Below are 12,261 nucleotides of genomic sequence, written 5' to 3' on the forward strand. Positions count from 1 at the left end.
AGCGGGAGCATTGGTGGACCGGAAAAGAGGAGGGGCGGCTTCGGGCACCGGGCAGCTAGGGGCGCCGGCGATGACGGGGCCGGCGCCCTGCCGGGGCTCGGGGGTCCCGGATGTCCCTCCGTGCCGGGCCAAAGGGCAGTCCCTCCGGACGTGTCCCATCGCCCGGCAGAGGTAGCACCGGGCCTCCCCCGTTGAATAATGTACCCGGTAGCGGGCCCCCTGGTAGGGGACCAAGAAGGACCCCTCGAGCGCCTCACCGTCACGTGCCGCCGGCGGCAGTTGTAACTGTACCTGCCGGCGGAAGGAGAGGACGTGACGGAGGGCGGGGTCTTTGCAGTCCAATGGGAGAGGGCTGACCACAGAGATCGGCCTCCCCAGGGTAGAGAGGGCAGGTAACAAGGCGGCATTTGGAAGGAAGGGAGGGACAGAAGTCAGGACCAGTCGGGCGCCCAGGTCTTCTAACGGCTCCAGGGGGACATACACGCCCCCCACTGCCAGGCCCTTCTCCACCGCCTCCTGGGCAGCGGCCTCCGATGCTAGGAAGAAGACGACCTTTCCGTACATCTTGGAGGCCGCCACAATGGCCGTGGGCCCCACCACCCTCGCCAACGCCCGCACGTAGGTCTCCACGTGGGGCGAGGCAGGTACCAGGAGGCAACGGACGCCGTGCTTCCTGATCAAGGTGGGGAAGGGGCCCCGGCCGCTATAGATGCTAGCAGAGGCGGTGGATGGGGGAGATGACGTAGCGGCAGGTGGGGGGGCCGCCGCCACCTGGGCATATGCCCTGGGAGCTGGGGGTGGGACACCCATAGAGCTGGTAGAGGGAACAGCAGGGAGGGACGCCGCGGCTTGTTGCGGGGCCGCGGCAGTGGGGGCACCCCCTGCCATGGAGGGCCTGGCTTTTTTAGCGGCGCCTTTACCCTTCTTCGTGCCCTGGCCCTTCCTGCCGATTGGGGGGACTCCCCCAGAGTCAGAGGGGGCGAGGGACGTGGTAGCAGCGGAGTTCACCTCGGTACCCACCGCTGCCGGTGCTCCTGCAGGGGTGGTAGTAGGTGGCTCAGCAGCGGCAGTTGAGGTAGAGGCTAGGGGGGATGATGGTGGGGCGGGTGGAGGAGGGGCAGTAGGGTCTGCCCGAGGGGTCTCACTCTCCTCATCCCCTGCCATAATGAGGACTGGGGGAGAGCAAACACTGGAGGGGGGGTAGGGAAAGGGGAAGCAGGTCGACCACTCCTCCCCGCTAGGCTGTAGGCAGGGGAGGAGGGCGCCAAAAAAAGTGGGGGGTGGATGGGGGGGGCTATCAAGGGCTAGGGGTCAGTCACCGACTCAGGGAAGGTTTCCGGCTCCTCTTGTTGCACCAAGGAAGAGAGGATATAACAGCATTGGGGGGGGGGAGGGGGTGCAGTGAGATAGATCAAACTAAAACGGAGAGGGGCACAAGCGCATAGGAGGGGACATGGGCGTACGAGGGGAGGCGCTAATCAGGGCAAGGGGACCGCAGGGGGAAGGGAACAACCAGGCGGGAAAAGGGGCAGAGGAAACATGGGGCTAGCTTCGGAGGCTGGGGCGGGTCAAACAAAGGCTGCAGAGGGAAAGGGCGGGGCAGGCAAACAAACTGGAGCTAGCGAGGGGCTGGGGCAAGGGGGAGGGGCAAAAAGCAGCAAGGGGCAAATGGGTAGGAGCAGGGGCAAAGCTGGGGGCTTGTTGCAGGGGGGAGGGAGTCAGTCAAAAGGGGGGGTACGTGCACCCACATGTGCTTGCAACAAAAAAGAAAGTCCTTGCAAGCTGGCTGCTGCGTCAGGCCCAATGGTGGCAACAGGGTGTGGCAAGCCTTGGGGAGCAGCTGAGTCCCAGAGGCAGGAGCCCAAGGCAGATGGTGAATACCCAGTGGGGGTGGTGGAGGGGGCAACGATGATGGTGGTGGTGGGGACGGGGGGGGAGACACAGATGGATCAGGGGGCAGGCTCCACGTCACACCCCCTGTGTCTCCACAAACACAGTCTAGATCCCCACCACAAGAGCACAGTTCAAAAGTTACTCAGTCCGGGAGGGCCCCCTCCACGGAGGTCTGTAGAATTCCTACGCGCTCCCCCACTGGCAGATGGTCCTCTTCCTCTCCTCAGGGCTCCAACAGCTCCCCAGCAACAAATGCAGCAGCTCCAGGCGGCAGTCTGGTGGCCAGCAGGAAGGACCCTTCTTTGGTGGAGATGGTGGTGACATCCTCAGCAGCAGGAGCAATGGTTGGGGTCTCTCCCTCCCCTCCTCTGGGGAGTGGGCCAGCAGGCCCCCCCCCACCAGGGGCTGTAGCTGGAGTAGTAGCACCCAAGGGTGTGGGTGGGTCTAGCAGCCAGCCAGCAAGCAGATAGCAGAGAAGGAGGAGCAGCCCCCTCCCTTCTTCCCTCCAGGGCAGAGGGCTACAGGAGAGTGATCTATGATTCCCAGGTCAGACAGGGTTTCTGTTCCCTGAGTGACCAGAGCAGGGGCTGTACTAGAGTAATTAGGAACCTGCTAGAACCAGTTAAGGCAGACCGGCTAATTAGGACACCTGGAGCCAATTAAGAAGAAGCTTCTAGAATCAATTAAGGCAGGCTAATCAGGGCACCTGGGTTTTAAAAAGGAGCTCACTTCAGTTTGTGGTGTGAGTGTGAGGAGTTGGGAGTAAGAAGTGTGAGGGTGTGCTCCTGGAGGGCTGAGGAGCACAAGTGTTATCAGACACCAGAAGGAAGGTCCTGTGGTGAGAATAAGGAAGGTGTTTGGAGGAGGCCATAGGGAAGTAGCCCAGGGAGTTGTAGCTGTCACGCAGCTGTTACAGGAGACACTATAGACAGTTGCAGTCCACAGGGCCCTGGGCTGGAACCCAGAGTAGAGGGCGTGCCTGGGTTCCCCCCAAACCTCCCAATTGACCTGAACTGTGGGTTCTTCCAGAGGGGAAGGTCTCTGGGCTGTTACCCAACCCACATGGTGAATCTCTGAGGCAAGAAAATCTGCCAATAAGCGCAGGACCCACCAAGATAGAGGAGGAACTTTGTCACAATACACATGTTCAAACCCCCAAATGTATAATATATATTGTTAAGTTTATCAGAATTGTTTAAAAGATGTTGGCTGTTAGGTTATAGGATCCTTTGTGCATTCAAATTGTAGCACTGAAAAATTGTTGGTCTTATATGTTAAATGTTTGTAGACCAGATAGTGAGCTAGAAATTCTGGTTATTTATTTTATAATTGTAAAAATAAATTCAAAAGCAGCTACTGTATATTCAGTTATATATCTATATAGATATAGATTTTAGAGCATTTTCCAGGCTCTCTACAGTTGTTCTTAAAACATACGTATTACCACTCACATATAGAGCATCAGAGTTCCAAAGGTGCCATCACAGTCTAATGCAGCAATAATTCACAAATGATCCTTAATAGTATGTATTGGATTGGCACAGGCCTTAACAACAAAAGTCTTGCATCTGAAGAAGTGAGGTTCTTACCCATGAAAGCTTATGCTCCCAGTACTTCTGTTAGTCTCAAAGGTGCCACAGGACCCTCTGTTGCTAACAACAAAAGAGTCATTATGCTTTGTCATGCCAATGATCCATAGATCAAGGATTGTCTAAGTACACACTGATGTAATGTGAACTCCCTAGTTTGGCTACTTATTGCAGAGGAATGATGTATATGTCTGTACTACCATATCAATAACCACAACCACATGTGGAGATCCTCAGATGATCATATCTTCATTTAAGTGGCTGGGAAACAAGCTGAGGTTCTGCCCCAATATACCCCAGTTGAGGATCTGTCTCTGAATTTTTGGATGATATTAAACCGAAAGCTTACCTAAGGATTTCCTGTCTTTTGCAAGTTTAATAATATTTTTTAAATTATAGGACCAAATCTTAGTCCTACTGTAGTAACTGTCAATACTCCCATTGACTTCAGTGGGGCCAAGATTTGGCTCATACTTTTAGCTCAATATGCAAGCCACTACTGGACTCTTTTGGCCCGATTCTCCTCACATTTACACCTCTGTATATTAGAAATAACACTGATGAAGTCAGTGGAATTACACTTGTGTAAAACCAGTGGAAGTGAGGAGAATTTTTCTACCATACTCACTGGCAAGACCACCATCTCCAAGCTTCCTTTTCTATCACTGTGGCAACAGAAACAGCAGAAAACTGAAGCAAACACGTGTTGCAGAGAACCTCGCTAGAAGCCCTTTAAAATAATCCTAAATCAAATATGGCTTCCTATAGTCTAAGAACCCACCAAACAAAGGGTTTCTCTTTTGTACTCCACTTTTTTCTGTACAGGGAAAGGTGAAAATGTGTGGCAATAATTGGTTTTATTTTTATTCATACAATTGTTAGCAAAAATTATGGTGTGCAAACTAGGGTGAAAAATGGCTGACAGTCAGGGTCGTGCTGTCTGGAGTTGCTCATGACCATGAGTGCCTACCTTGTGGCAAACTGTCAAAAGCAGAGCAGATATGTTCTGGTGATATGTTCTATAATTAGATTTCACCAACCCAGTACCAAATGTTAATTCCTAAAGTACTGTAATACTGTTATAATGGAGACGCAGACAGTCCCCTGAAACACTCCAGTCTATCTTGCAACCCAGGTGAGCTGGATTTTGTGATAAATTGCCATTTACACCAAAACACCAAAAATCACAAAATATTCTGGGTTTCACCCAGTTCCAAGAGACCAGTCACTCACCTATGTCAATTTGCATTCTATATCTCACACCAAAGACAACAGTGGTAGCTAATTCCATAGTAAACTTATTAAAGTTAATTAGCTACAAAAAAGAATGAGAGTTATTAAGAGGTTAAAGCAGGTAGAAGATATGTATGTAGGTGAATCACAGTCTGTAATTCCAAATGGTAGCAGAGATTTAGTAATCTGACCATATCCCAAAAGTCTCATAGGGCTACGCAGAATAGCTCTGGGAATCTCAGTCTTGTTCAGTTATCCTGTCCCATTAGAATCCAAACAGTCCAGAGATGAAGATTTTTCCCCTGTGTACATGCTTATAGCTTCTTCCTGCAAAGAAACAAGTTGGCAGGGTCACTATCCATGTGGGCTCTTTCTTTGCTGATTCAGAGAGAGGAGCACAACTGGTGTCTTTGATCTCCAATCATCGCACAATGACCACTTGTTTTGAAATGAGCAACAATTTAGCACTTTCCTGTTTAAAGATTTTCATTTGCATTACACAAGGCTTCTTTCTCATTTTATAGATTATTTAGTTATAGGGATATATACAATAAAAATGTTTGCTAGTACATTATAATAGGATAGAGGTACGTGAAAACAAATGCATGTACCATCCCATTAGTTTTCATGAAGTTTAAACACCAAATACATTCTTATACATTTAACAATCATTTTGATCTATACTAATACACAAGCAAATTGCCTGGTTTCCAACTGTGAGTTTGTTAGTTCTCAGCTGATGCCTAGGCTTTTGTCCAGTGAGGGCCCTTGGTTTACCAAAATCTCTGTCAGTTTGGTAGTCTCATAGACTCATAGACTCATAGACTTTAAGGTCAGAAGGGACCATTATGATCATCTGGTCTGACCCCCTGCACGCTGCAGGCCATAAAACCATCCCCGCCCCTTCCCTGGACTCTGCTGCTGAAGTCCCCAATCCTGTTATTAGTGACCTCAATCGGCAGAGACCCTCCTGCTAGAGATCCCTGCCCCATGCTGCGGAGGAAGGCGAAAAACCTCCAGAGGCTCAGCCAATCTGCCCTGGAGGAAAATTCCTTCCCGACCCCAAATATGGCGATCAGTAAGACCCCGAGCATATAGGCAAGAGTCTCCATCCTGACCCCTTTTAGCCATTATGCTATTTACCTACCATTGCTTGGTTTTCCTTGACAACTATGTTTTACCATTAAACCATTCCCTCCATAAACTTATCTAACTTAATCTTAAAGCCAGACAAGTCCCTCGCCCCCACCGTTTCCCTCGGAAGGCCGTTCCAATATTTCACCCCTCTAACGGTCAGAAACCTTCGTCTAATTTCAAGCCTGAACTTCCCCACGGCCAGTTTATATCCATTCGTTCTCGTATCCACGTTAGTACTAAGCTGGAATAGTCCATTAGATGTAAAGGCCAGCATAACATGGGCTATATAATTTCAGCCATTGATTCCTGTGCTTGGCCTAATAACCGTCTGATGGAACTAGAGTGTATTTTTTTTCTAGAAAGAGATTTAATCATGATTCAAAGACACCATGTGATGGTGAATCTACCATTTGTAATCTGTTCCAACGGTTAATTAACCTGTTAACATTTTGCAACTTATTTTCATTTTGAACTTTACTGACTTTTTATGTCTTTGTCTGTTAGATGAGAGCCTTCAGTTACTTGACATTTCAACCTTAATATTGGAGAAAAAATATATATGTATGCTTATTTCCTTAACCCAAAACTGAAATACAGTCATTTAAGTGACCTCTCCAGAAAACAACATTCAACCCGTCAAGAAACTAGCTTTTGGTGAATGGTTCAACTCAAACAACAAAAAGTAGAATATATTGCCTTTTGAAAGGTGATATGCAAATATGAGAACCTAAAATTAGTAGGCTCTCCTCTGTGTTTTTGTTTGTTTGTTTTGTTTTGTTTTAAAGGCATTTATCCATTGGCTGAGCTCAACTCACATTCACATGCTTGGACAGAAGTCCATACAAACTGACTAATTTCATGTGCAAAAGACTCACTTTACATGCATGTAATTAGCTGATGTATGCACAAATGTCCATCTTCACATCTGTACGTGGAATTTGCGGGTACAGTAGATGCATATATAACCATTCTTCATTGTGTTACAAGTCATACTCTGTGGCTGCTACAAAAAGAATAGCTACCTTCTATTGATCCTTATTAATGCACCTAGGTTCTGAGCCACTATCCTTTGAAGTCATCAGGAGAGTTTTCCACCAAGACCTTTGAGTTAGGTCTTGTTCTGTAATACTGAAGGTCCTGGATCAAATCTTGATGTTGGCCCATATTCCTGTACATGAACAATTTTGGCAGGAGCTATGTTTAAAATGTTGTCCAATAATCAGTTGTAAATTATCTTTCATGTAGGCATATTGTATCAACTGTGATGTTATAGTTTAGGAGTTTTCTGGATTTTTTTAATGTCTCCCAAGCGGCACTTTATCTAGATTCTCATTTGTAAAGACTATATTTGGGTCTGGTGTTGAATATTTTGCAGGTTTCTGAGGTAACAGGAGAACTGTTATTTTCCTGCCCATATAAAGGGTTATTTCACACTTTTGCTTTCTTTTATGACTTCATTTCAGTTATTAAGATGGTGACAGGGAATTTAAAGCTTTGAATTCTGTGGGATTGTTTAATTTTATTTGGTCTTGCCTAGTTGATTATTTGGGTGTGAACGTTTGTCAGTTGAGTTACAGATAGTTGAACTAAAGAATGAATCAGTTCTTTCTTTTATGAAAAGACATAATCTAATAGCTCTGAACAGTAGAGCCAGCTGGCCCAGAGCTCTTTGTCTGCTAGTTTTACATATTAAGTAATTGGTTTATTGAATTTCTATATGTATTGAATTTTTACATAGATTATTACATTAGCCTGTAATTATTTATATATTTTCAGGACTCTCCAACATAATGTTACATTGTGAAATCTGTGATGACAAAGGAAAAATAATCACACTTTTACATAAAGTTTATCTACCTCAGATGTTTTATTGACTGTCTTCTGGGGTGATGGGGACAGTTAGTAAAGTGAAGAGTCTAATAACAGCATGATTCCGAGTTTTAGTATAGTAATTACGGTTGAAAGGAGCTATAAGATAGTATTATAATGGCAGAAAATACCACTCAGTATATCCTTTCTTCTGACAAAGAAAGAAAATAGCATACACCATTGTCATACCCATAGAAATTGCAAAAAAACCCAAGAATAGTGTAAAATAAATTAATTCGCAAGGCAGTCAAAAAACTCTTTGCCTGTTTTAGCTTGATTAACTCAACTTGTGTTGCATGTTTAGATATTTAATACTTATACATTTCCTTTGTTTCTAAGGTGTTTGAGAAGACTCTGACTTCTGAAAATGAGATTTTTCCAAACTTGACAACAGATAATTATTTATTATAATAATTGTTTTTATTATTTGTTAGTATTACTGTAGGACTTAGGATCCTGTCACTTGCTTCATTTTTCCCCCCACACACAGTTCCCTATAGTGGGGAAAATATTTGCTCAGCTTGGAAGACTAAAAAGAATGAAAAATACTCTCATGCAGGGATTACTATCATAAGATAGTAGACTAGTTGTCCAACTAGTTCACTATCCTAGCTCTAACTGCTACTACAGGAAAGGCACAAAATGTGCATAATGCAGGAGTCAACCTGTGTGGATCCAATTGTAGGATCGGGATCTTAGTTTGGACCCAAGTTAAAATTGCCATTAAAAAGTCAGCTTCCTTTCTTAACTATAAAAATCAGTGAAATCATTCCCTCCAACTGGGTAAGGCAGAATTTTAGCCAAAAGCCTTCCAAATGAAGGCTATGTTGGGTGATTTCCCTGGAAAGCATCAAGAGCTCCCTTGTGCATGTGTCTGTCTCATGCCCATATCAAAGTGCTAAGCCTGGTTATGCTTTTCTCTCAGCTACCTGCATTATGACTGCAGTTGAATATCCACTTCTATGACAGATAATTGATTCTCTTTGGGATTTTTTTCTTCTTTTCAGGACAACACCTATCAAACTGTGAACGCTTCTCAGTCCAGGGCCCCCAACTACCTGCCACTTTCACCTGCCTGTCCACTGTGGATTGACCAGTGCCTAGGAATAATATGAATTTGGCACTGCAGTAATATGGACTTTAACCCCAGGCCTTCATGAAAAGTTACAATTTTTAGTGATTTGAAACTAAAATATTTTTTTCCCCCAGTAGCTTCAACATTATCTTAATTTCCAAATATTGTTTCATGTTGATGGGAGAAATGGTTTGTATCCTACAGAGGGATGGATAAGAGACAGAAAAAGGTAACATACCCTATGTGCTGTACTAGTAAACATGAATCTGGAAAAAAAAAACCCACCCAAAAATGAGGTAGTTTTGAAGACTCCCTTTTCTGTGATTTTACTTTAAAAACTACCTTCTATGAATTTCACAGGCCTATTAGTTTCTGATATGAACATGTAGTATGTGGTAGTCATTACCGGTTGGACATCTCGGTTTGTGACATGCACATTGGAACAGAACCCTGCTCTCCTTACCTGCACCAGGGGCACTCCATAGTTCACAGAATCTGTGCTCATTCCTCACACACAGGCTCAGAAATAAGATAAATTCTGATAGTACTGTGGAGTAACTATGGGTAAAGGTTCACATTTTTAATGGTAACCCCCATTCATGCATGGACACAACAGGATTTTTTTTATTTTATTTGCATCTACCGAAGAAACCAAGAAGATATTATATAATGCTTGTGATAAACTGATCTTGTTTGATTTGTGTTGTATATCACCGTCCTAACATTTGCAAAAAGTGTTGTTACAATTATTTCAGTACATTTATACTTACAAAAGTATTGTCTTAAGGTATGTCTACACTGCAATTAGATACCTACAACTGGCCTGTGCTAGCTGACTCAGGCTTGGTCTGGAAACTGTGGGCGAGTCCAAGAGATCCAGCCTCAGCCCAAGCCAGAATGATTGCACTGCAATTAAACAGCCCCACAGCCCAAGTCCTGCGGGCCCAGGTCAGATGGTGCAGGCCAGCTCCAGGGGTCTAATTGCAGTGTAGACATACCCTTAAAAAACTAAAAGGAAAGAGTGTGGTCTACAGCTAGTATGTATTATGATTTGTTTCTTGTGCAAGTCACCTTAATCTTAAGAGAAGTCCCACTCTCCACGCAACAGAGGCAGCTATGATCTGGGTTTGGATGCAGCCTGTTACAGAAAAAGCACATCCACACAGTATACTCTCTAATGAAGACTTTACTAATGTTCTTAGAAGTGTCTTTGTTCTCTTCATGTAAAAAAGAGGTTACTTTGACTATGCAATGAAAGTAAATGATTGCTGTTGGGGTATGGAATAACAAACCTGTCTTTCAAACAGCTTGAAAATGGGACTACCAGTCCAGATTGTGTGCACAGAATTAGAGCCTGGATTGGGCGCTAGCTGAGAATCAAGCTGCCTCCTTCTCATTCATATTCAAGCCACTTTATGCGGCACTGAATCAAGCCTCCTTCTCATTTATATTAAAGCCATTTTATGCTGCATTGGCAAGGTAAAGGAGCCTTCAGTTAAAGTCAGTTATATTTACTTCCACTTAAGCCTTTTTTATGCTACACGGATGGCCTCAGGTGGCTTTGCTGTAAACTGAGAATCAGGCCCATATGATAGCATAACTTGCTGGGGTAAACTGTGGTAAAAAGTTGACTATAAGTACAACATCTATATATGGTTTACAAAGTGCATTGTATGTTTATGGCTGAAACATATTATTAATTATGTCATCTCTCTAGATATTCATACCTCACTCCTCATTGTAGTATAGGGTGACAAGATGTCTAGATTTTATAGGGACAGTCCCAATATCTGGGGCTTTTTTTATATATGGGCACATATTACACCTCACCCCCATCCTGATTTTTCACACTTGCTAGCTGGACACCCTATTGAGGTATCTGGATTCAGTTATAGAGTTTTCACCCAGCTTTTGATTAACAACATTTGGAAAATATTCAAACTTAAACCCACCCAAGAAAAACAACTCAAAAGTTAATTTGATGAGGAGGGAGGGATAGCTCAGTGGTTTGAGTATTGGCCTGCTAAACCCGTGGTTGTGACCCTCAATCCTTGAGGGGGCCACTTAGGGATCTGGGGCAAAATCAGTACTTGATCCTGCTAGTGAAAGCAGAAGGCTGGACTTGATGACCTTCCGGGGTCCCTTGTAGCTCTATGAGATAAGTATCTCTCTCTCTCTCTCTCTCTCTCTCTCTCTATCTTACATGAGGATATACTTGAAGATCTGTCCTCTTGCATTCTTTTTACTGTACATTTTTTTAAAACAAACGCAAAAAAACCCAAACAAACCAGAGAGTCCTTTCAATGGTGTAGCCTGTGGCAACACTGCATTTTTCTCTGTAAAATTAAAATGAATCTGATTTAAAAACTTGAATGGTTGCAGATGCCTCATTTTCATTCCCAAATGGTGTACCTGACTTAATAGGTCATAGTAAAGACAGTTAATCACCAGTCCATCAAAGCTGACCTTACAATATACTTGGCAACTAACTTGCAAATGCTTGCCTCTGAGATCTTTCAAAACTCAGTCCAACTCTACTGCAGTGAATTGTCTATATATGACCAATTCATAGAATCATAGAATCATAGAATCATAGAATATCAGAGTTGGAAGGGACCTCAAGAGGTCATCTAGTCCAACCCCCTGCTCAAAGCAGGACCAATTCCCAGCTAAATCATCCCAGCCAGGGCTTTGTCAAGCCGGGCCTTAAAAACCTCCAAGGAAGGAGACTCCACCACCTCCCTAGGTAACGCATTCCAGTGTTTCACCACCCTCCTAGTGAAATAGTTTTTCCTGATATCCAACCTGGACTTCCCCCACCGCAACTTGAGACCATTGCTCCTTGTTCTGTCATCTGCCACCACTGAGAACAGCCGAGCTCCATCCTCTTTGGAACCCCCCTTCAGGTAGTTGAAGGCTGCTATCAAATCCCCCCTCATTCTTCTCTTCTGGAGACTAAACAATCCCAGTTCTCTCAGCCTCTCCTCATAAGTCATATGCTCCAGACCCCTAATCATTTTTGTTGCCCTCCGCTGGACTCTTTCCAATTTTTCCACATCCTTCTTGTAGTGTGGGGCCCAAAACTGGACACAGTATTCCAGATGAGGCCTCACCAATGTCGAATAAAGGGGAACGATCACGTTCCTCGATCTGCTGGCAATGCCCCTACTTATACAGCCCAAAATGCCGTTAGCCTTCTTGGCAACAAGAGCACACTGTTGACTCATATCCAGCTTCTCGTCCACTGTGGCCCCTAGGTCCTTTTCAGCAGAACTGCTACCTAGCCATTCGGTCCCTAGTCTGTAGCAGTGCATGGGATTCTTCCGTCCTAAGTGCAGGACTCTGCACTTGTCCTTGTTGAACCTCATCAGGTTTTTTTCTGCCCAATCCTCTAATTTGTCTAGGTCCCTCTGTATCTGATCCCTACCCTCTAGTGTATCTACCACGCCTCCTAGTTTAGTGTCA

Source organism: Chrysemys picta, chromosome 6, assembly GCF_011386835.1.
Source record: "Chrysemys picta bellii isolate R12L10 chromosome 6, ASM1138683v2, whole genome shotgun sequence".
Taxonomy (NCBI): domain Eukaryota; kingdom Metazoa; phylum Chordata; order Testudines; family Emydidae; genus Chrysemys; species Chrysemys picta.